The 24495-nt window shown below is 37.9% G+C and overlaps 1 protein-coding gene across 2 annotated transcripts in view; it reads left to right on the top strand.

The window, feature by feature from the left end:
* Positions 1-24495, top strand: part of MPP7 (MAGUK p55 scaffold protein 7) — a 293058-nt gene that overhangs the window by 15942 nt on the left and 252621 nt on the right. The gene's annotated exons all lie outside the window — the stretch shown is intronic.

Consider the following 24495-nt stretch of genomic DNA (forward strand, 5'->3'; position numbering starts at 1 on the left):
CAGGCAGGGGGAGAAGCAGGCTCCATGCAGGGAGCCTGACGTGGGACTTGATCCCGGGTCTCCGGGATCCCACCCTGGGCTGAAGGCGGCGCTAAACCCCTGAGCCCAACACTTTAGATTTGTCTTGACTTCTGCCACTGGTTTTTTCCTTTTTGCTCCTGTCCCTTGATTATGGGAGCGTCTTCAATCCTTGACTCATTTATTCCTGCGCTTACCCTTGTTATTAATGCCTTTGCCCATTGTCTGGGTTTTGGCTTCAGTGAGCTCCAGTGCATTGAATCCACTTGAGTCCTAATTTGCTGAAGCAAGTTTGCAGTTGCTCAGTGGTATCCTCGATATTGGAATGTCTTAGAGTTAGCATGTTTGATTTCAATGGCTCTTTTCTCTAAAACTCTAATATTGGAGCACCTGGGTGGTGCAGTCCATTAAGCATCAGACTCTTGGTTTCAGCTCAGGTCGTGATCTTATAGTCATGAGCTCAAGCCCCTCAACAGGCTGCATGTTCAGTACAGTGTCTGCTTGAGTTTTTCTCTCCCTCTGCCCCTCTCTACTGCATGCTCTTTCTCTAAAACAATTAAATCTTTAAAAATATATATAACATTTTTAGGTGGTATATAAATTGGTAGGAGTAGAGCATTTCCATATCCACTGTAGATTAGACTCACATCCCTGTTTAATTAGCCGGTGTTGAGAACTCACTGGAAGGCAGGCAGTCATGCTGGCTAGAACAGATGCAGTATAATGTGGCGGCATTTCCTTTGGCCACTTGGTTCCCAATGAGGCATGCAGCCTGTGATGATGTCAAGGATTACATCATGGTTCCACTAGAACTAACAGGAAAAATCTGTTTACCTCCTTTGAAGAGAATGCCCATAAACAGCAGGTTCTCCTAGTTTTCAACTAGACAGCATCCATAAGGCCTAAAGCCTCATTATGAGGAGAGGGAATGGTTAGTGTTTTTAATGATGACTCTGCTCTCTTCCTGTTTAATCGAAGTTTATTGCCCCGTCACTGAAAACCTTGAGGCTATATGTCTTAATGGTTAAGGATGTGGACTGTAAACCAAAATGGTATTTAAAAAAAAAAATCACTTTATTTAGGTATGATTGGCATGCAAGAAGCTGAAAATATGTAATATATACATCTAAGGGAGTTTGGAGAGAAATCCTTGTGACACCATCACCACAACCTATGCCACAGACTTATTCATCACTTTGAAAATTCCTCTTGCCCTCTTTATTATTATGACTATTATTTTTTTTTTAATTTTGTGATAAGAACTCTTAAGAATTATTCCCTCATGATACTGTATGGTTGGCTCTAGGCACTCTGCTGTGCAGTAGATCTAGGACTTGTTCATTTGGTATAACTGAAATTTTGTACCCTTGGCCCCTGGCAAGCACATTCCACTCTTAGCTTCTATGAATTTACCATTAGTTGTCAAAGAAGAGGTGTGATGTAGTATTTCTCCTTCTGTGGCTGGCTTACTTCACCTGGCATAATGTACTCCAGGATTTGGAGGATTGTCACAATATATTCCATATATTCTCTATATTATATCCCCATGACTTATTTTATAACTGGAAGTTTGTACCTTTTGACCCCCTTCACCTATTTAGCTACCTCCCACTACCTTGGGCAACCACCAATCTCTTCTCTGTATTTTAGGAGCTCGATTTTTCTTTCTTTTTTAGATTCCACATATAGGTGAGATTTCCTTTTTTTTTTTTTTTTGGCTAAATAGTATTTTAGTGTGTGTGTGTACAGTTTCTTTATCCATTGACGGACGCTAAGGTTGTTTCCATATCTTGGCTCTTGTGAATAATGCTGCGGTGAGCATGGAGGTGCATATATCTTTTGAATTGGTGTTGCCTTTTTTCTCTTCTCTCTTCTCTTCTGATAAATACCCAGAAGTGGAGTTGTAACATATGGGAGTTCTAGTTTTTAAATTTTTTTGAAGAATCTCCATACTGTTTTCAGTAGTGACTGTGCCGATTTACATTCCTACCACCAGGCACACGCATTCTCTTTTATCAGTATCCTCAATTCTCTCTTATCTATATCCTCAATCCTATATCTATATTCTTGTTTTCTTGTTTTTTTTTCCCTAAAGGTTTTTATTTATTTATTCATGAGAGACAGAGAGAGAGAGAGAGAGAGAGAGAGAGAGAGAGAGAGAGAGAGAGGTGGAGACACAGCCAGGGAGCCTGACGCGAAGCTTGATCCCAGGACCCCAGGATCACGCCGAAGGCAGGAGCTAAACTGCTGAGCCACCCAGGGATCCCTTCTTGTTTTTGATAATAGACATTCCAACAGATGGGAGGTGATATCTCATTTGTGTTTTCCTGATGATTAGTGATGTTGAACATCTGCTTTTGAATCTGTTGGCTATCTTTATGTCTTTGGAGAAATGTCTATTCAGATCCTCTGCCCATTTTTAAATTAAATTCGTTTTTGCTATTGAGTTCTAAGAGTCCTTTATATATTTTGTATATTAACCCCATATTGGATATATCATTTGCATATATGTTCACCCATTTGGTACAAGGTTGCCTTTTTTGTTTGGTCGATGGTTTCCTTTGCTGTGCAAAAGATTTTTCCTTTTATGTATGTAGTCTCACTTTGGGTCAGTCCACAAAATTTTGCTAAGAGTGATGTTGAGATGCTTGCTGCCTATGGTTTTTTCCCCAGGACTTTTATAGTTTCAGATCTTATAGTTAAGTCTTCAATCCATTTTGAGTTCATCTTTGTGTATGGTGTAAGATAGTGGCTGAATTTCATTCTCTTGCATGAAGCTGTCCAGTTTTCCCAGCAGCATTTATTGAAGAGACTGTCCTTTTCCCATTGTATGTTCTTGGCTATTTTGTCATAAATTGACCATATATGCTTGGGTTTACTTCTGGGATATCTGTTCTGTTCCATTGATTTATGTGTCTGTTTTTATGCAATATCATACTGTTTTTGGTTAGTATAGCTTTGTAATATACTTTGAAATCAGGGAGTCTAATGCCTCCATCTTTGTTCTTTTTTTCTCAGGATTGCCTTGACTGGCAATCTTTTGTTGTTCCATACAGATTTTAGGATTGTTTGTTCTAACTGTTCTAGTTCTATGAAAATTCATTGGAATTTTGATAGGGATTGCATTAAATCTGTAAATTGCTTTGAGTAGTATGGGCATTTTAACAATACTCTTCCAGTCTATGAGCATGGAATATATTTGTCATCTTTGTTTCTTTTATTAGTGTCTTAGAGTTTTCAGTGTGCAAGTCTTTTACTTCTTTCATTAAATTTAGGTCTAGGTGTTTTATTCTTTTTGATGTTTTTGTATATGGCATTGTTTTCTTTTTCTTTCTGTTACTTTATTAGTGTATAGAAAAGCAATAGATTTTTTCATATTAAATTTATACCGTGCAACCTTACCTTGGTTAAACCTTGATTTTAACATTTTTTTTTGGTGGAATCATTGGGGTTTTATTTATATATATTATGATATATGTAAATATATATATTTTAAAAAATATATATATACACACACACACACATCATCGGCAAATAGTGACAGTTTTACTTCTTCCTTTCTGATTTGGATGTCTTTCCTTTTTCTTGCCTCATTGTTGAGGCTAGAACTTCTGGCACTATGTTGAATAAAGTGGTGAGATTGGCATCCTTGTCCCTGATCTTAGAGGTAAAGCTCTCACCTTTTCATCATTGAATATGTTAGTTGTGAGAATTTCCTTCTCTTTTAAGCTGAATACTGTCCTAAACCTTTTTGGATTCACATTCCAGTTCTGCTCGTTGTTAGTCTTATGAATTTAGATAACTTATTTCATCTCTAAGCCTCAATTTTCTTATCTGAAACAGGCTAATAATAGTACCCACCTCATATGATGGTAGTGAGAATAAATTAGATAACACACATGAAGCACTTAGTATAGGACCTGGCACGAATCAAGGAGCAGTACATGGTAATTGCTATTCATTATTAATTAACCATATTGTTAAATACCCTAAAATGCTGATTTTTTTTTCCTATCTGTGCCAGCTAGTCAATAACCAGATGCTGTCTTCTTTCTTATCAGTATTTCGCGGTGTCATTCCTGTCACTATTATTACTACTATGGTCACCTTAGATATTTATTGTCTTTTGTGTAGACTGCAGTAATTAGCACTTAGCTGACATTCCTGATTCCACTTCATTCTATCTATGCAGAAGTGTCTTGCTTTTTAAAAATGGCCGTTGATTCTTCGGCTGTACCACTCAGACTCTAAATTACTCCATGGGACCTTCAAAGCCTATTATATTTAGGCCCCACTATGGTTATTTTTCCTTACTCGTTTTTATATATCTTCTACTCTAGTAAGATAGGAATGTGTTCTGAGACATACAACTTTTTCTTTTGTCTGCATTGACATCCTAGATTGCTTCATAGGCACATCTGTTATCTGTCATGGTCCTGGTTTGACGCTGTCATTGGAGGTTGTCTGTTATCTTCATGTGGTCTGTGCTGGTCTATAATAAGCAGGGGCTCCATTGTCACACTGGCCCACCTTTGGAGGTCTAGATTCTAAGAAATTCCATTGTTCTGTTGCTATTATTATCTAGAGCCAAGAGTACTAGAAATTGCCTCCTTTAGGCTTATACCCTATTAAAAGGAATTTTGCTCTTTGATATGTAAACTGCAACATTACTGTCCTACTTCTTTATATCTAGTGTTCCTAAAACTGGCATGTGTTGAGTGGGTACACAGTAATATTACCTTTTTAAATTTATTTTTGTCCTCTTGGTTTAAAGGGTCTGGGAGTTACTAAACCGGATCTCATGTTGGTTTAAAAAAAAAAAAAGAAAAATGGAATACAAGTTGTGTGAGCATGTGTTCCCTTGTCTTCAACCTCCACTGTGTTAGGAGTAGCCCGAGTCAGGCCTGCCTACTATGGTTTGCATACACTGTGGAAGTGCAGATCTGCCTAAGAGTTTGGCCTGTTCAGGTAGCCTGATCTCACTCTGTATGTTCTCCTCACCAGGGCTCACAACAGGAATAATTGTAAGGAATCATTTAGCCACAGGTTAGACTGGAGTTTTCTTGGATTTGATGGTGGGAACATTTTAAGACTAAGACATTGATAGGAGGAAGAATCAGTAGAGGTGTCTTAGAGGGTGTAGGGATTCTGCTATTATTCTTAAATCCCTGCTGCCTGTGTGGTATGATAATGATCGATTCAGTGCAAGGATTTCTGTGTGTGTGTGTGTGTGTGTGTGTGTGTGTGTGTGTGAGAAGATCTATTTATTTTAGAGAAAGGAGAGTGTGCGTGCATGGGAAGAAGGGGCAGAGGGAGAGAGAGAATCTTAAGTAGACTCCATGCTGAGCACTCAGCCCAACGTGAGGCTTAATCTCATTACCCTGGGATCATGACCTGAGCTGAAATCAAGAGTTGGGCACTTAACCAGCTGAGCCACTCATGTGCCCTTGCATGGATTTCTTAAAGAACATGCTGTGCATTTCTATAGTGAGTAAATAGCTAACCCAAAAGACTAGTTCACTGGTTCACAAGAAAGAGTCACTATGCTGCAGAATGTTCTGCAGATGGCTGACTTTTTTTTTTTAAAGATTTATTATATATATATATATATATATATATATATATATATATATATATATATATAGAGAGAGAGAGAGAGAGAGAGAGAGAGAGAGAGAGAGAGAGAGAGGGCAGAGACACAGGCAGAGGGAGAAGCAGGCTCCATGCAGGGAGCCCGCCGTGGGACTCGATCCCGGGACTCCAGGATCGCACCCTGGGCCAAAGGCAGGCGCCAAACTGCTGAGCCACCCAGGGATCCCCTGACTTTTGAGGAAGGAGTTGGAGGAGGGAATGGGGATCATGATTGAGGTGTGAGGGGGGATATTGGATTTATTCAGAATTCTCTCACTTCTTGCATCTTCCTCTTTGCTTCTACTGAACGTTGTGCTCCTAGTTTCTGCTGCTCTGTGAACTTGGCCATAGGTAAGCCCCACTCTATAGATAAATTTCCGGGGATTGAACCAGAGTTTAGAGTTGCTAATTAGGCCATTCTATTTCAAGAATTATGTTAGGAATCCAAAGTAGAAGTTGGCTGCTTGGTGAAGAAGTGAACTTCACTCTGTTCACCCTGGAGTTATTTAGGCAAGATATGTCAGCTATGTTCTGTGTGATAATTTAATTGGGTGAAAAAATTTAATCCCCCTTTAAAAAAAAAACAATTTGGGTAAAATTTCAGAACTATTGACTAGCAAAGAAAACAGGAAAATACCAGAGGGCCTTCACCAAAATTAACAGATGTGAACATTTTGGCATAGTTGCAGATTTTTTTTTTGTCAAAAGAAATGAAAGATTGTAGATAAAGTTGAAGTATATATTCTCCTTCCTACTATTTTCCCTTCCTCCCCACAAAGTTGCTAATAATGATTTTTTATGTATCCTTCCATCTTTTTTTTTGAATTGTAACAAATTCCTTCCATCTTTTTCTAAATATGCCTTATATATGAATGTCCTGTAATTTGAAGGGCATATGGGATGGTAAGTGATTATTAAATCATATACTGCATGTATCATTGTTATTTGCTTAAAAAAAAGTCACGTTTTAATGGTATCTAGGTTGGTAGATAGAGACACCAGATGACATTTTCTTTTTTCTTTATTGTATTTTAAGTTTTTATTTACCAGATGACATTTTAAATTTTAATTTGTGTTGTCTGCAGAGGTCTTCTTTATGTATTTGGCTGCTTGTGTAAATCTACCATTGGTTCCCTGAAAATTTATACAGATTCTTTTTTTTTTAATAGAGATTCTTAATACAAATTCTTACTTGTTTGTATGCCTTAAGTTGGTTAGCATTTTAAGAGTTTACCCCATTAATAAGTTGCCTAATTTTTGGCTAAAGTTTCCATATACATTTTAGCAGACAGTCTCAATATTTTGTGTTCCAAAAAGATGCTGCAAAGATGTTGCACTGGGTGTGGAATAGTTTGCAAGGGATGTGAGTAGGGAGCAGGGAGTTTTTGGCTAGAATGAATATATGTAGAAAAGCTGTTGCTAGGGCCACTTTGGGAGCTTGTCATTGAGTGGGGAAATGGTAGGTTATCATTTTTTTGGGGGGGGGGTAACAGTTGCTGGTTTTCTGTATTAAAACAGTGTCCCCCTGATTTAAGAGATATACATAAATATGAAATTAATATTTAATTAGCAATATTCAGCCCTGCTGTAACAGGGCTTTTGTCTCATTGACACTGTCTTTTGGGTGTTTTCACTTGGATATCTCCTTTTGACCTCATTCAAAGATCTGAAGTGGAAAAACAGGTTCCACTTTTAAATACACCCAGTTCCTGTTTAAGGCACCACTGTGGTTTGTATATTTAAGATTAGGGACTGTGGAGTCAGTTGACTCCCAGCATGTGTCTTTAGTGTTTCATTCTTAGAGTGAATTTTTACCCTTACCATTTTGTGTACTGCACTAATTTCTTGTACTGCAGTGATGCTGTGTGGTTCTAGCCCGAGTATGCTCAGCCTTGACCTAGGTTACTCTAGTTGCTGCTTTGCTGAATAAGCAGCCTTTGGTTTACCCTGTACCCTGGAATCAGATTTTAGGACCTTACTTGCGTTACTTTATTTTTGAAGAGTACTCCTTCTCCATGAATTTTGAAGGGCTCTGAAGTTGCTATTTTTGTTCAAAGCCAGTTCTACTTCTTACCAGCTGTAGGACCCTGTATAAATTGTAAACGTTTCTGAGACTCTATTTCCTCCTAGGTAAACCGAGGCAGCCATATTTAGGCTATAGGGCAAACAGAGGCAGTCATAATAATAGTATTTAGGTTATAGGACGGTGGTAGGGTTTAAATCAGTGAATAAAGTACAGGAGCTGGTGCTGTAAGATATTAGGATTGTTATTATTTTTTAAAGGTTTATTTATTTTAGAGTGTGTGTGCAAGCAGGAGGTGAGGCAGAGAGAGAGTGAGACAAGCAGACTCTTCCTGCTGAGCAGGGAGCCCAGTATCAGGCTGGATCCCAGGACCCTGAGATCACAACCTAAGCAGGAAACCAAGAGTAGGTGACTTAACTAATGCCCTAGGGCTGTTATCCTTAATCCTATCAAAGCCTTAATCTTTTACCCAGATTTTATTGTTCTTCACATTGTGCTACTCTAAGTATTCAGGTTTAACCTTTTAACAGTATAAACCTGTTGTGTAATCAGATCTGGGTAGATGACCACGACATTCACTGAGAGAGGACGTGCTGGTAGATGATCACATTTGGAGGAGGTAGCAGGAAGATAGGTTTGTTTTTAAATACGTTGAGTTTGAGGTGCCTGCACATTAAGTAACGATGATCTTGTCTGGGGTAAGGATAGGGAACTGGAGATTGTCAGCTCACAGACACATTTGTATGGCAACATTTTTAGGTTCAAAAATGCCTCCTAAGTCTGGACCTAAAATTTTTTAAATACAGATTTTAGCTGTTATATCAAGATTTACTGCGTGCTTGTTATTAAAAGGCACTGTGTTGGGCACTGAGATGATGCAAAGAGGCATATTATCCAAATTCTCTCTTGGGACCTTCACATCAAAGGACATAGAAATTGAATGAAAGCAGAATGAAATGATTTAAAGACAAACATTGAAGGTAGCCGTGGCTGTGGATTATTTATGATGTAGAATTTGAAGGCATATGGGAAACTAGGAGGAAGTGGTGATGAAGATAGCTTATTTTCACAAATGTTTAGGTTTCTTTACATTTTGGTAGCAGAGAGGAGATTTCCCACGCAGCCTCCTACATGAGGAGTGATTTGAAGAATGTCACACTATAGTCTATGTGGTGTAGACATCCTATAAACTTTGGATGGCTATGATTGGTCTATAAATCAGTTTCATTGGTTTTGTTGATTCCGAGAGCCAGAGTCTTCTGGTTTAGAAAATTGGTAAATTTTATGGGATTTTATGTATCCTTGTTTCCTTGGTGTCAAATGTGTGAAATACTTTTGATTGTTAAAGAATATTTTATGTCAAAAATAAACTCCTTAGGGAGCCTTAGTGACTATAAATGTACTCTCCAACATTCTGAGATATATGCAGCTTTGATAATATATACAGGGATGAGAATAAAAATCTGTGAGGTCTAACAAATGCAGAACTTGAAATTGTTAATGCAAAGAGTAATTGTGTTCTGGGGGAGAGAAACTTCTGTGTTCACACTTTTTGGTTGTACTCTTGATACCATTTGTCTTAAAGTAGACAGAAGACATTTAAATTCTTTGCTTCCATAGTCTCTGAATACTTGTCCCTTTAGCACTAAGGTAGTTGTGAGTGAGTGAATTGGAATGTGAGAATGCATAAGACTTTTCATATTTCATTGAGCACACTCTTCCATAGGAGGGGTCCTACTGAGTAATTGCTTCTTTGTGGTTCCATTTACTTAGTTACTTTATTAGTAAAGAGGGTACCTAAGAAATGTGACAGAATACACTAATGTGAATACTTTTAATCTTTCTTCAGCTGTGAATGTTTTTGTTTTTTTGAGGTAGAATTCTTTTGCAGTTGTACCAGAAGACACAGAAAAGACTTTCTGGTTAACTTAGAACATATCAATTTACCAAGTCTCTTTTAGATTTAGACCATGCAAGACTTCTTTTGAACCACTAATACCAGATAATTTTTTTCCACTAGTGAAAGTGAATTCTTTGTCAATATATTAAATCATTATATAAAGAAATACAAATAGATTTTTGTACATAATTATGTGGTAAAAATAGATTAGCTTTTAAAGATTGACGTATAATTGATATACAATATCCTCTCAGTTTCAGATGTACATCATAGTGGTTTGGTATTTTGATACATTGCAAAATGGTCTCCATGATAAGTCTAGTTAACATCTGTTACCATAGGAAGTTGTTATAATGTATATGTTTAAGATTTTATTTATTTGAGAGAGAGCCGAGAGCATTCAAGCTGGCTGAACAGGGAGTCTGTTATGGGACTCAATCCCCAGGACCCTGGGATTATGACCTGAGCCAAAGGCAGACGGTTAACCTACTGAGCCATCGAGGTACCTGAAGGTTATTGTAATATTGACAGTATTCTTTATATTGAACATTATATCCCCATAACTAATTTATTTTATAACTGGAAGCCTGTACCTCTTAATCCCTTCATCTATTTCACCTGCCCCTTTAGTCCCTACCTCCTCTATACTCTGTTCCCTGTATTTTTAAGTCTCTGTTTTGTTCATTTGTTTTTAGTTTACATATGTAAGATAAATCACACAGTATTTGTCTTTCTCCGATTATTTCACTTAGCATAATACTGTCAAGGTCCCTCATATTGTCACAAAATCAAGATGTCATTATTTTTTTTTAGGGCTGAGTAATATTCCAGTGTATGTATATATACATACACATACATACAGATGGACACCACAGCTTCTTTATTCATCTATCATTGTAATTCGGTTGCTTCCATATCATGACTATTATAAATAGTGCCACATGGAACATAGGATTGCATAGATCTCTTTGAATTGGTGTTTTTGTTTTCTTTAGATAAATGCCCAGAAGTAAAATTGCTGGATCATGTGGTAGTTCTACTTTTAATTTTTCCAGGAACCTCCATTACTGTTTTCCATAGTAACTACACCAGTTTACATTCTCCCTAACAGTTTGAGTGTTCCCTTTTCTCCACATCTCACCAAATCTTATTTTAGTTTTGATACTAACCCACCTGACCAGTGTGAGGTAATACCTCATTGTAGTTTTTAAAATTTTTAAAAATTTTGTAAAGATTCTTTAAAAATTTATTTATTTGAGAGCGAGAAAGAGAGCAATGAGCAGTGTGAAGGGCAGAGGGAGAAGTGAACCCCCCACTAAGCAGGGGACCCCATGCGGGACTCCATCAGGACTCCATCCTGGGACTCCAGACCATGACATGAGCAGAAAGCAAACACTTAATCAACTAAGCCACCCAGGCGCCTCTCATCTAGTTTTGATTTGCATTTCCCTTGTGATTGATGATATTGAGCATCTTTTCAAGTTCCTGCTGGCCATCTGTAAGTTGTCTTTGGGAAAGAGTCCTGTGCCTCATTTTTTAATCAGATTGTTGTTTTGTTTTGCTATTGAGTTCTGTAAGTTCTTTTTATATTTTGTCTGTATGATTTGCAATCATCTTCTCCCCCTATTCAGTAGGTTGCCTTTTCATTTGGTGTTTCCTTTGCTATGCATAAGATTTTTAGTTTGATGTAATCCTGTTTGTTTTAGCTTTTTTTGTTCTTGCCCAGGGAGACTGATCCAAAAAAAAAGTGTCACTATGACCAATACCAAAGAGCATACTGTCTGTTCCCTTCTAGGAGTTTTATGGTTTCAGGTCTTACATTCATGTTTTTTACATTTTGACTTAATTTCTGTTTATGGTATAAGGTAGTAGTTGAGTTTCATTCTTTTGCGTGTGGCCATACAGTTTTCCCAGCACCATTTATTGAAGAGACCGTCTTTCCCCCTTTTTATATTCTTGCCTTTTCTTATTATAGGTTAATTGGCCATACATGCATTTGTTTGTTTTTGTGTTCTCTATTCTATCCCATTGGTCTCTGTATCTGTTTTTTGTTTTGGTACCATACTGTTTTGATCAGTGTAGCTTTGTTGTATAGTTTGAAATCAGGGAGTGAGATACCTCCAGCTTGGACTATTTTAGGGTCTGCTGTATGGACATTTTAACAGTAGTAGTTCTTCCAATGCATGAGGGTGATACATCTTTCTTTTACATATTTGTGTCTTCAGTTTCTGTCATAACTGTCCTATAGTTTTCAGAGTATAGGTCTTTCACCTACCCCTTCATCCTAGGTATTTTACTCTTGATGCAGTTATAAATGGGATTGTTTTCTTAATTTCTCTGATAGGTTATTAGTTATAGAAATGCAACTGATTTTTGTATATTAATTTTTATATCCTGTGATTTAACTGAATTCATTTGTTAGTTTAGTTTTAATAGTTTCTTTGGTGGCATCTAATTTTCAATATATATAGTGTGTCACCTGTAAATAGTGACACTTTTACTCCTCCTTACCAATTTGGATGCCTCTTTTCTTTTTCTTGCCTATTTGCTGTGGCTAGGATTTCCTACCATATTTGAATACAAGTGGTAAGAGTAAGCATCTTGTTCCTAATCTTAGAGAAAAAGCTTTTTCATTGAGTATGATGATAACTATGGGTTTGTCATATATGGCCTTTATTATGTTGAGATATATTCCCTCTGCATATGCTTTCTTGAGAGCTTTTGTCAGAAATAGATGTTGAATTTTGTCAAAAGCTTTTTCTATATTTATTGAGATCATATGATTTTTATCCTTTATTTTGTTAATGTGTGTCATGTTGATTGACTTGTGGGTATTGAACCATCTCTGGAATAAATCCCATTTTATCATGGCTTATGATCCCTTTAATGTATTTTTGGATTTAGTTTGCTAATGTTTTATTGAGGATTTTTGCATCTATATTCATAAGGTTATTGGCCTATACTTTTCTTCTTTTGTGTTGTCTTTTTCTGGTTTTGGTATCAAGGTAGTGCTGGCCTCATAAACAGACTTTGAAAGCATTCCTTCCTGTTTACTTTTTTGGGAATAATTGAGGAAGATAGGTACTAACTCTTCTTTAATTGTTTGGTAGAATTCATCTGGTCCTTGACTTTTTTTTTTTAATTGCTGGTTCAGTTTTATTACTTGTAATTAGTCTATTCATATTTTCTATTTTTTTTCATGATTCAGTCTTAGAAGGCTGTGTGTTTCGAGGAATTTATCCACTTCTGGTTTTTCCAATTTGTTGACTTGCAATTGTAGTAATCTCTTAGGATCTTCTGTATTTGTTGTCAGTCATAATTTCCCTTCTTTGGTTTTTGATTGTATTAGAACCATGTCCATTTTTTCTTGAGGATTCTGGCTACAGGTTTATCAAATTTATCTTTTCAAAGAACCAGCTTTTAGTTTCATTGATCTTTTCTAATTTTTTAAAGTTCCATTTCATTTATTTCCACTGTGATCTTTATTATTTCCTTCTACTAGCTTTGGGTTTTCCTCCACCCCCCAGTTCTTTAGGTATGAACTTGGACTGTTTATATGAAATATATCTTGTTTCTTGGCGGTGGCCTGTATTGCTATAAACTTCCCTCTCATGACTAGTTTTGCAGGGTCCATAGATTTTGGTGTGTTGTATTTCCATTTTCATTTGTCTCAAGGTATTTTTTTTTAATTTCTTCTTTGATTTCTCAGTTGACCTTTTGGTTGTTTAGCAGCATGTTATTAATTTTCATGTATTTATGTATTTTTTTTGCAGTTTTCTATTTGTAATTGCTTTCTAGTTTCATGCTATTGTAGTCAGAAAAGATACTTGATATGTTTTCAACCTCTTGAATTTATTGAAACTCATTTTGTTGCTTAACATGTGTTCTATCTTGGAGAATGTTCCATGAGCACTAGAGAGGAATGTGTATTCTGCCTTTGGACGGAATGTTCTGTAATTATCTGTTAAGTCCATCTGGCCTAACGTGTCTTTTAAGGTCAATGTTCCCTTGTTGGTTTTCTGTCTGGATTATCTATCCATTGATATAAGTGGGGTCTTAAAGTCCCCTACGGTTATTGCATTGCTGTTGATTTCTCCCTTTATGTCTGTTCATATTCCCTTTATATATAGTAAGTGCTCCTCTATTGGGTGCACATATATTCACAAATGTATCCTCTTCTTAGAATGCCCGTCTTTGCCTTTTGTTCCGATCTTTGTTTTTAAGTCTATTTTGTCTGATTAGAGTATTGCTACTCCTGCTTTTTGTTTTCATTTGCATAGGATATTTTTCCCATCCTTTCACTTTCAGGTTTTGTGTGTCTTTCAGGTTTTGTGTGTCTTTAGGCAGCATAAAGATGGCTCTTAGATTCTTTATTCAGTCACTTGCTGTCTTATGATCAGAGCATTCCCACTAAAAGTAATTATTGGGAAAGATGCTCTTACTGCCATTCTGTTCATTGTTTTCTGGTGGTTTTTGTAGTTTTTTTGTAGGTTTTTGTGGTTTTTCTTCTCTGTGTTGCCTTCTCTCTTCCTTTGTGGTCTGCTGCTTTTCTTTATTGTTATTGTGGGTTCCTTTATCTTTATTTTTGGCATATCGTTTATAGGTTTTTGGTTTGTGGTTACTCTGAGTTTTATATCTATATCTATATATCAGTATATATATCAGTCTATTTTAAGTCTCTAATTGCTAAAGTTTGAATGTATTCTAAAAGTCCTAAAAGTTTTTACTCCCTCATACACATTTTATGTTCTTGACATCATTTTACATCTTTTTTACAACCCTTAACCACATGATGCAGTTATAGTTGACTTTAGTATTTTTCTCATTTAACCTTCATAGCAGCTCTTTTTTTTTTAAAGATTTTATTTATTTGTTTATGAGAGAGACAGAGAGGCAGACATATGGAGAAGGAGAAGGCTCCCTGTGAGGGGTCCAACATGGTACTCGATCCCAGGACCCGGGATCATGCCCTGAGCCGAAGGTGAACTCTCAACTGCTGAGCCACCCAGACGTCCTCAAAGTAGCTTTTTAAGTAGCGCATTCACTGCCTTTATATATATTTGCCTCTACTGGGGAGATTTTTTCCCTTTAATTTTCTTATTTCTAGTTATAGCCTTTTTTCTTTTCCACTTAAAACTTTTGCACATTTTCTGTAAGGTTGGTTTACTGGTGAGGAACTCCTTTAATTTTCACTTGTGTGAGAGACTCTTCCTTCAGTGCTTTTTTTTTTTTAAGATTTTTTTTAAAGATTTTATTTATTCATGAGAGAGAGAGAGAGAGAGAGAGAGAGAGAGAGAGAGAGAGAGAGACAAGCAGAGGGAGAAGTAGGCTCCATGCAGGGAACCTGATCCTGATGTTGGACTCAGTCCCAGGTCTTCAGGATCACAACCTGGGCCGAAGGTGGTGCTAAACCATCAAGCCACCTGGGCAGCCCTTTTTTTTTTTTTTAAGATTTAAAATTTTTTATTCATGAGAGAGATAGAGGCAGAGGGAGAAGGAGAAATAGACTCCCCACTGAACAGGGAGCCCGATGCAGGGTTCAGTCCCAGGACCCTGGGATCTTGACCTGAGCCAAAGGTAGATGCTTAACTGACTGAGCCACCCAGGTATTCCTTGTCCTTCAGTTCTGAATGATAGAGTATAATTTTGTTAATGATATAAAATGACATTTTGGTTGTTCCATTCAGTTGACTTTAGAAATATTTTTTTGTAGGATATAGTAATAGATGAGTAAAAATTAATAAGTAGTATATTACATTTAAAAAAGGAAGCAACAATGTTTTTCTAGGCGTTCTCATCCATGTGTCCTTTTTCCTTCTCATTCTCTCCTAAAAAAGCAAAAAAACAAAAACGTAGGTATTTTGAAAAGAGTGTATAAGAAATTAAAAGCCAAGCAAATCTTTATGAAAACTCGGTGAATGAAAAGGTCATATCTAGCTAAGGGAGGGATTTTCCTGTATCTAAGGATTATGCATCAGTAGTAGCTCCTGGAATGAACTTATTTTCTAGAAGATGTTTCCAACTGTTAAATGGTATAAATAACATTTCCAAAATATATCACTTATTTTCATTATTTGAGAATCTATTAATACCTTACATTATCTGTTTCTTACATTTACATACACATGTGTATATAAATATACACACATTTAATATATGTATAGATATAAATAAAACCTTAATAGTAAACTACATGCAGAAAAAAGTGCCCATAGGTGTGTATACCTTGATGACTGTTCACACCTTAGATACATCTGTGTAAATAGCATGTTTTGGAGTCTATTTTATTAAACAAGCAATTTTCCTTGGTTTGTGTTAGAGGAAGAGGCACTGATCTATGTTGTGAATGTGCAGGTTGGCTGAAAATGTCTGGTTATTTCTACCTCTGGCCTTTTTCTGACATAGATGCTCAAGGTCAGGCTCTCTGTCCTCAAACAGTGGCATCTTGATCATCCATTAGTCTGCCTAATTTTCAGAGGAGAATCTTGACCTTGCCTATTTCAGCTTCCCCAAAGCTGCAGTGGGCTGGCTTTTTATTCAAGTCTGCATTCTTGTAATGCTCCTCAGCTTTACAGAAAAATCTTAGCTCTGCTCCTGGACTTCCTGTTAAGGCAGGTGGATTTGTATTTGTCCAATGACTCTGGCGTGTCCCTAGGGAGAACAAACAAGCTCCCTGCCATCCAAGATTTATCAAAGTCTTGTTTGAAGAAAAGCAATATTTAGGGAGGAGTGCCTAAAGGAGGCACTCCTATAATACATTATATTAGTTTTAAATATACTTTTGGATCATGTCAGATTAGCAAAAGGACAGCCTCCTTATATCATGTTTTATTGACATACCAACAGACTTTTACTGAATTGTTAGTTGCTGTGATATTAGCAGGTGTTGTCATGGTCAACTCAGGACATACTCTAGAGGTGTTATAGATCCTCTAGCCCCATCACTTAATATTTTTCCTTCTCAGTGAAAGCACATGGGTTCCGTGGCCTGTGACTGTCACCTGTCCTTAAACAACATATTCCTCAAGTTTCTCTGTTCGTTCCAGAAAGATAGTCAGTACCTCTGCAAATAGGAAAGGTGTATTTCAAATCTTGATTAATTATTTTTCTTAGAAATCATATATCTGAGCTTCCTTCTGTTTTTTGGAATTAAGCACATGCAGTTTAAAACATTTGTAAGACTTTATTTTAGAGCAGTTTCAGGTTCACAGCAAAATTGAGGGGGAAGATATAGAGTGTCCCATAGACTCCCTAACCCCCCCCCCCACATCCATAGGGACCTGTGTTACAAACATCCCCCCTGACTGGTACATTGTTACAGTTGAGGCACCAACAGTGACACATCATAATCACCTGAAGCCCATAGTTTGTTTTTATAGTTCACTCTTGATGTTGCTTATTCTGTGGGTTTAGACAAATGTATAGTGACATGTACACATCAACATGGCATCATACAGAGTATTGTCACTGCTCTAAAAATCCTTTGTGTTCCACCTACTATTGCTTCACTCCTAAACCTTGTAATCACTAATCTTTTTACCGTGTTCATGGTTTTGCCTCTTTTAGGATGTCCTATAATGGAATTCTGCAGTATGTAGTCTACTCAGATTGGTTTCCTCCCTTTAGTAATATGCATTAAGTTTCCTCCATGTGGGGGTTCCTGGGTGGTACAGTTGGTTAAGCATCGACTCTTGGTTTTGGCTCAGGTCATGACGTGTTGTGGGATCAAGCCCTACATTGGGGTCTGCATGCTCAGTGGGGAGCCTGCTTGAGATTCTCTCTTCCTCTGCCCTTCCACTTGTGCTCGCTTGCTCTCTCTCTAAAATAAATGGATAAATCTTAAAAAAAGTTTTCTCCATGTGTTTTCATAGCTTGATACCTCATTTCCTTTTAGTGGTGAATAATCCATTGTGTAGATGTACAGAATTTATTAATCCATTTACCTACTGTAGGACATCTTGGTCACTTTAAGGTTTTGAGAGTTATGAATAAAACTGCTACAAATATCCACATGCAGGTTTTTGTGTGAACATAAGTTTTTTTTTTTTATTTTTTATTCATGATAGGCACACAGTGAGAGAGAGAGAGAGAGAGGCAGAGACACAGGCAGAGGGAGAAGCAGGCTCCATGCACCGGGAGCCCGATGTGGGATTCGATCCCGGGTCTCCAGGATCGCGCCCTGGGCCAAAGGCAGGCGCCAAACCGCTGCGCCACCCAGGGATCCCTGAACATAAGTTTTTAACTCCTTTGGGTAAATACCAATGAGCATGATTGCTGGATGGTGTAATGACTGTGTTTTTTAAGAAGCTGCCAAACTGTCTTCCAGAGTGGTTGTACTGTTTGGCATTCCTACCAGCATTGAGTGAGACTGTTTGTTGCTCTATGTTCTCAACAGGATTTCATGGTGTTGGTGTTCCAGATTTTGGCAATTCATATGAGCATGTCATGGTACCTCATTGTTATTTAATTGCATTTCCCTAATGACATGATGTGGAGATCTCTGTTGATAGGCCTTTCTTGTCATCTGTATATCTTCTTTGGTGAGATGTCTCTTAAACTCTTTGGCCCAATTTTTATCAGATGGTCTGCTTTAAGAATTTTTTTGGGGATGCCTAGCTGGCTCAGTCAGTGGAACATGAAGCTTTTGATCTTGGGGTTGTAAGTTCGAGTCCCACATTGGGTGTAGAGATCACTTAAAATCTTTTTTAAAAAGTTTATTTATTTTTAAAGATATTATTTATTTGAGAGAGAGAGTGGGAGCACAAGCAGGGGGCAGTGGGAGAAGTAGCTCCCTGCAGAGCAGGAAGCCCGATGAGAGGCTTGATCCCAGGACCCTGAAACCCTGATGGGAACTTAAGGCAGACGATTAACCTACTGAGCCACCCAGGTGCTCCCCCCACCAAAAAAAAGTTTTTTTTTTGTATATTTTGTATAGCATCTTTATCAACTGTGTCTTTTGTAAGTATTTTCTCCTAGCCTGTGGCTTGTCTTGTCTGTTGATACTGTCTTTTGCAGAATAGAACTTTTCAATTTTAATGAAATCCACTTCATCAGTTATTTTCTGCATGGATTGTGCTTCCGGATTGCATCTAAAAAGGGATCACCATGCCCAAGGTCATCTAGAGTTTCTCTTGTTTTCTAGGAGTTTTATAGTTTTGCATTTTCCATTTAGGTCTGTGATTCATCTCGTGAAATATTTTGATTCATTTTGTGAAATATTTTAATTCTTTAAAAAATTAAACATGCCAATTGCAGTCCATGACAAGGTAAAATGATCCTGCCTTTAATTACTGAGTTCAGTTCTACTGATTCAGCCAGCTGTTTCACTTACTGTTGTACGAAAATATCCAAAAAACAAATTGTTGGGGGCAGTCCCACAAGGAGATCCTTAGTGTCCTTGAATGTCACTAGAGGAAAAGTAACGTAGTGATTTCAAAGGACTGTGGTCTTCCAAACAATTCTCAAGCTTTATAACTCTTTCTCAAAAACAGCACCTCAAACAGTACAGCTGGTATTATCTGATAAATTCCTCAGAGACGTTTCTAACTTGTGGTCATTTGATATTTTTGTACATCTTTTACAGTAAATGCTTTCATTTCCTCTTGAACATCTAAGAAAAACAGAATGAAGTGTATTCACGTGAAGAGGGTCCTGTAAACAGGATTGTGAAGTATCTGCCCAATTCCCCTCAATCTAGGAAGGAAAGTGTAGGTTGCTACCCTTGGTGTTTCTTTTCCTCTTTTAAATTAAAATAATGGTTTTTGAACTTCATTATTTATTTATTTTATTAAAATTTTTAAAAAAGATTTTATTTATTCATGAGAGACACAGAGGCAGAGACACAGGCAGAGGGAGAAGCAGGCTCTCTATAGGAAGCCCTATATGGGGTTCAGTCCCTATGTGGGACCCTATGTGGGACTCAGTCCCGGGACTCTGGGATCATACCCTGAGCCAAAGGCAGACATTCAACCGCTGAGACACCCAGGCGTCCCTTGAACTTCTTTTTTTTTTCTTTTTCTTTTTTTTTTTTTGAACTTCATTTTTAAAGCCTGGACTGCTGGGTTACCTGTGTATTGTGATGATAGCCATATATACCTGGTGAATGTAGCATGGGAGGAGAAATTCATGACTTTTTGCCAAATGAAAGTATAGTCAGTGATTCTTTTAGCTGCTAAGATGGGCCTTAACTTCATCCTCATGCATATTGAGGTTGTCAGGTCCCTCCAGGACTAGCTCAAACACCTCCTTATTCTTGAAGCTTGTCACCCTCCTAACTGGCCATCTCAAAGTCTAGTGGCATCTCCCAGCTTTGAGTCATTGGACGGAGAAGTTGTTCTGGATCTAGGAGATCATCAAATTCCTCTCTTTAGCCTTCCTGTGGGGAAAATCGGGCCTGGGGATTATAGGACTGACTGTGGCCATGTTGCTGTTACTAGGAAAACCCCAGAGTCCAGATTCCCAGAGTCCCAACTCCTGTCTCCTCCTTTTCTGGTATTCCATCCTTTTTGAATACTTCAGTCTTACGCACTTTGAATCAAAGTTTTGAAATACAATGATCTTATTATTATTTTTTTTTTCAACTTGAAGCACTACTTACTAGTTTTATCTTTGAAATAGTTAAACTTTGCAGACCAACCTCTGTGGATAATTCATGGTTTTATGTTGATGGTGATTTTGTTATAAATGGCATGGATTCACCTCTTTGCTTAGGTGTCCTGGTTCGTTGGCATCCTAAAGAGGGGGACTTAGGCCCAAGTTGATCTCACATAAGCCAGACTCATGAAATTCAGTTAAAGTCAACCACAATTGATTGAGCTCTTACTGAAGTACAGCCCCTTTTGGGGTGTTGAGGACATGGCATTGAACATCTATTGTCTTAGAGCTTTTTTGGGAAGGGAGTAGCAAACCCTAGTTGGTTCCCTTTTTCCATTATTAGTGCTAGAGATTGGAATGAGAACAGCAGGGCAAGTTCTTTTCCCTCTGACAAAGCTCCTAATTCAGATGAACAAGGTTTTATACAAAAGCAGTGATATTTATATAATCCCTGATTCCATGGACTCTGCTGCTCCAACGAAACTGTCTTGACCTATAGACAGTGTGTGGTAGAAGCAGAAGAGGAACTTTAAAATAGAGTTGCTGAACTTCTTTTTTTTTAAATTTATTTATTTATGATAGAGAGAGAGAGAGAGAGAGAGAGAGAGAGAGAGAGAGAGAGAGGGCAGAGACACAGGCAGAGGGAGAAGCAGGCTCCATGCACCAGGAGCCCGATATGGGATTCGATCCCGGGTCTCCAGGATCGTGCCCTGGGCCAAAGGCAGGCGCCAAACCACTGCGCCACCCAGGGATCCCGAGTTGCTGAACTTCTTAATTTCATTTTCTATATATGTGAACTAATAATAGCTTGTGACGAGTATCAAATGAGGTTCCTATGATAACTGGTGTAGCAAATAAGAGATGCTCAGTAAATGGCTGTTGTTGCTCTCATTGTTAAATACAGGATAGTTGTGGAAATAAAGATCAGAGAGTGCTTACATTTTCTTCCTGTAGTAGCTTAGTTCTTAGTCTTTTTTGTTTTCTTGTGGCACAAATTGGGCTCATGGGAATAATATCCTGCTTCCAAGAATGGATCCAGGAAACCAGCTGAAATCCGACCTCTCAGGAAAGCTCTGGAATGAGAGTGGCACATTATTGGGAGGTATTGTGTCCAGTGGTTAAAACTCTGGGCTGAGCCACCTTGGGCAACCTACTTAAACCATCTCCCTAAATCTTCTTATCTATAAATTAGGGATAAACCTATATTAAGTATTAGATAGGGTTGTTATGAGATTGAATGAGTTTATAGGGGTGAGGTGCTTTGAACAATTCTTTTTGTTAGTAGTACTATTTTTTTGTTACTGAGAAAATCTTGATTCTGGTAAGAGTAAATCATAAGCTTTCATAGTTAATTTGTAACAATTCAATCTCTTTTTTTTTAAGATTTTATTTATTTGACGGAGAAAGAGCATGACAGCATAAGTAGGAGGAGAGAGAGAGGGGGAGAGCAGGTTCCCTGCTAAGGCTCAGTCCCAGGACCCCAGTATCATGACCTGAGCCAAAGGCAGATGCCTAACTGACTGAGCTACCCAGGCGCCCCTCAACCTCATCTTCATACACCAGTTTCTTATGTCATATTGCCCTTCCGTATTTAAATATTGTCTGAATGGAAGCATTACTTTTGTGTTCTTATTAAGTAGATTAGTTATAATATGGTTCGTTATTAGGGAACACTTTTGACATTACTATTTAAGACCTATCAGTCTGGGAGTTGAAAAAATTATTGCATTTGCAATAGGTTTCTTTTGTTGTTGTTTTGACAGCTTGAATGCTTTACGAGTCATGAGTTGATAATTAAAGGTGATCAAAACGCATAAGGAAGTCCCAGTAATTATAGGAAAAGAAAGTCCTCACTCTTGAGCAAAAGCAGAATGTAATCAGAGATGAATTTGCTCCCTATTATTGTAATAAGGAAGAATAGTGTGAGTCTGAAATATTATGCCCTAACCTTTTCCCAATTGTTTTTGCAAGTGCCTTTTAGACAATAAAATGGAAAAATACAGACAATAAAATGTAAAAAATACAGACAATAAAATGGCTTACAAGGTGCAGTATGATCTAACTCCTGCCTACATTTCCTTTCAAATTCTATCACAATTTCTCTGTGGCTCATTATGTTCCAGCCACACTGTCCTTTCAGTACCCTGGGCTCTTCCTGAGAACCTCAGCTCATGATGGACCTTCTGCTAGAATGCGCTCCTCTCTCACTTGATTGTCCCCTCCATACCCCTTTAATTCAGGTCTGTTTAATTTCACCTTCTTAGAGTAACTTCCCTCTGTTAAAAAAAAAAAAACAAAACAACAATATTCAGGTAAATTTGAGGATCTAATTGGCTTGATTAAATGATTTGAGTATCGGGCAGTATCCCTCCTAGCAAGAAGAGGGGGAGCTCTGAGTTCTACAAAATGGGAGTTTTTTTTTTTTTTTTTTTTTTTTTCCAAGTGGGGCGAGAAAGCTATCAGCAAGGGAAAAGGGTGGTTCTAGGCAAGACAGTTTTCCCTTAGGGGGAAGGATAGGGGCTCTTACCATGCAGATCACCTCATCTCCCTTTGTGGGATGGAGAGGGCCTGTGTGGCAGCCTCATTGGCCTAATTGGAGAAACATTTTTTTTAGAGATTTTGTTTATTTGAGGTGGGGTACAGGGGCGAAGCAAAGGGAGGGGAAGAAGCAGACTCCCTACTGAGCAGGGAGCCTGATGTGGGATTCGATCCCAGGACTTTGGGATCCTGACCTGAGCCAAAGAGAGACACTTAACCAACTGAGCCACCCAGGCATCCCTGGAAAATTCTTGACTGACTCCCCCTGCATTTCTGGGGGAGGTTCAGACTGCCATTAGATTAGGAACTAAGCCCCAGTTTGGATCGTGGCCTAACTGATGCCACATTGGGCCTGTGGTTTTCTTTTTAACACCTGTTTACCCAATGTAAGATATGTCCCCCTCCCATATTCATTCTTTCAAATAGTATTAACCAACCCACTTTTTCTTTACTGTGTTTATCACAGTTAGTAGTTTATTGGCTATTCATGTATTTGAGTACTTCTGTGTTCCATCTTTTTGCTTTGGCAGCTCTATGAAAGGAAGGGCCATATCTGTTTTGTTCACCACAGTATACCCAGTGTAAAAAGGAAGTGGCTGACTCATAATAAATATGCTAATTATTTTTTTAGGTATAAAGGCCTTTTGATGTGACCTGGGCTGCTAATTCTGTCCCTTTAAGTACTCCTTGTTTATCTTTGTATCATTCATCTGTTGGCTCAGGTGCACCTGTCTTTAAAAATAGTAGCAATAGAAACTCAGTACCTCTGTTGGAAACTGAGGGGATGATCTCTTGTCTTCTTTTTCCTCATTTCCTGATGGGGTGTAGATGCTGAGTGCTGTTTCGTCAGCTCCTCAGCACGGTGCGTGATGCTGGTGTTTCCTACATCTCCGGCCACTTAGTGTTTCCCGGATGTCTCTGCTCATTTCTATCTTCTTACCCATGACCTCTGCTAATAAAACTGGTAGAGACAGTGTCTTCTGAACAGCATTTTTTTTTTTTCAATTTTCCTAGATCATCTTTACTGAAGGGTTTTTTGGGAGGAAAAAGTGGGTAATGCAAAACATTTTTATATTACAACAAATGCAGATAATATTGAATAGAATATAAAATTTACATTACCTTTTGGGACAAAGTAAGAGACATCAAAGACATTTCAAGGTAGGCTGCTCATGAGCTTCAGGCTGTATTCCTAAACCCTGAGGGAGAGAGGAGACCCCTGCATGCTCACTCTAATATTATGGGCGCTGCTCCTTTGATAGAGAAGTCTGAGAAGCAGCAAATTAAGTGCTTACTCATTTGGCAACATCCCAGTGGATTAAATTAGTGAAACCATATGCTTTCTCATCCTAGAGCATTGAACCTGCTTTAAAAAGGCCTGGGTAAATAGGAGCTTTATGCTTGAGTTGAAATTATTTCCCTCTAAAATGGTATTTTTTCTCCTGTGAATGCTGACATGCCTGAGAGTATGACATGCCAGGTGGTCAATATCCTAAGTGCCCTGTGGATCTAAGTGTGCATTACCAGGTAGGAAGGAAAAGCAAATTACTCACCTTCTGCAACAACAACAACAACGAAAATTAAAAACTGAAGAAAAGATTATAAGATGATAATCTGTACAGAAAATCTGATATACACTTATAACTGTATAATGATATAATTCAGGGACTGGCAAAGACTTCACTCTTAGAGAAGAGGCTACTGCTACAGTATTTGCTTCTCATATTTTTACGACGAGACTTTCTTTTGCGTGATCGCCGGGTGGGAGGGAGGAAGCCATTATGTCTTCCTT

This window comes from Nyctereutes procyonoides, unplaced genomic scaffold, assembly GCF_905146905.1.
Source record: "Nyctereutes procyonoides isolate TBG_1078 unplaced genomic scaffold, NYPRO_anot_genome, whole genome shotgun sequence".
Lineage (NCBI taxonomy): Eukaryota > Metazoa > Chordata > Mammalia > Carnivora > Canidae > Nyctereutes > Nyctereutes procyonoides.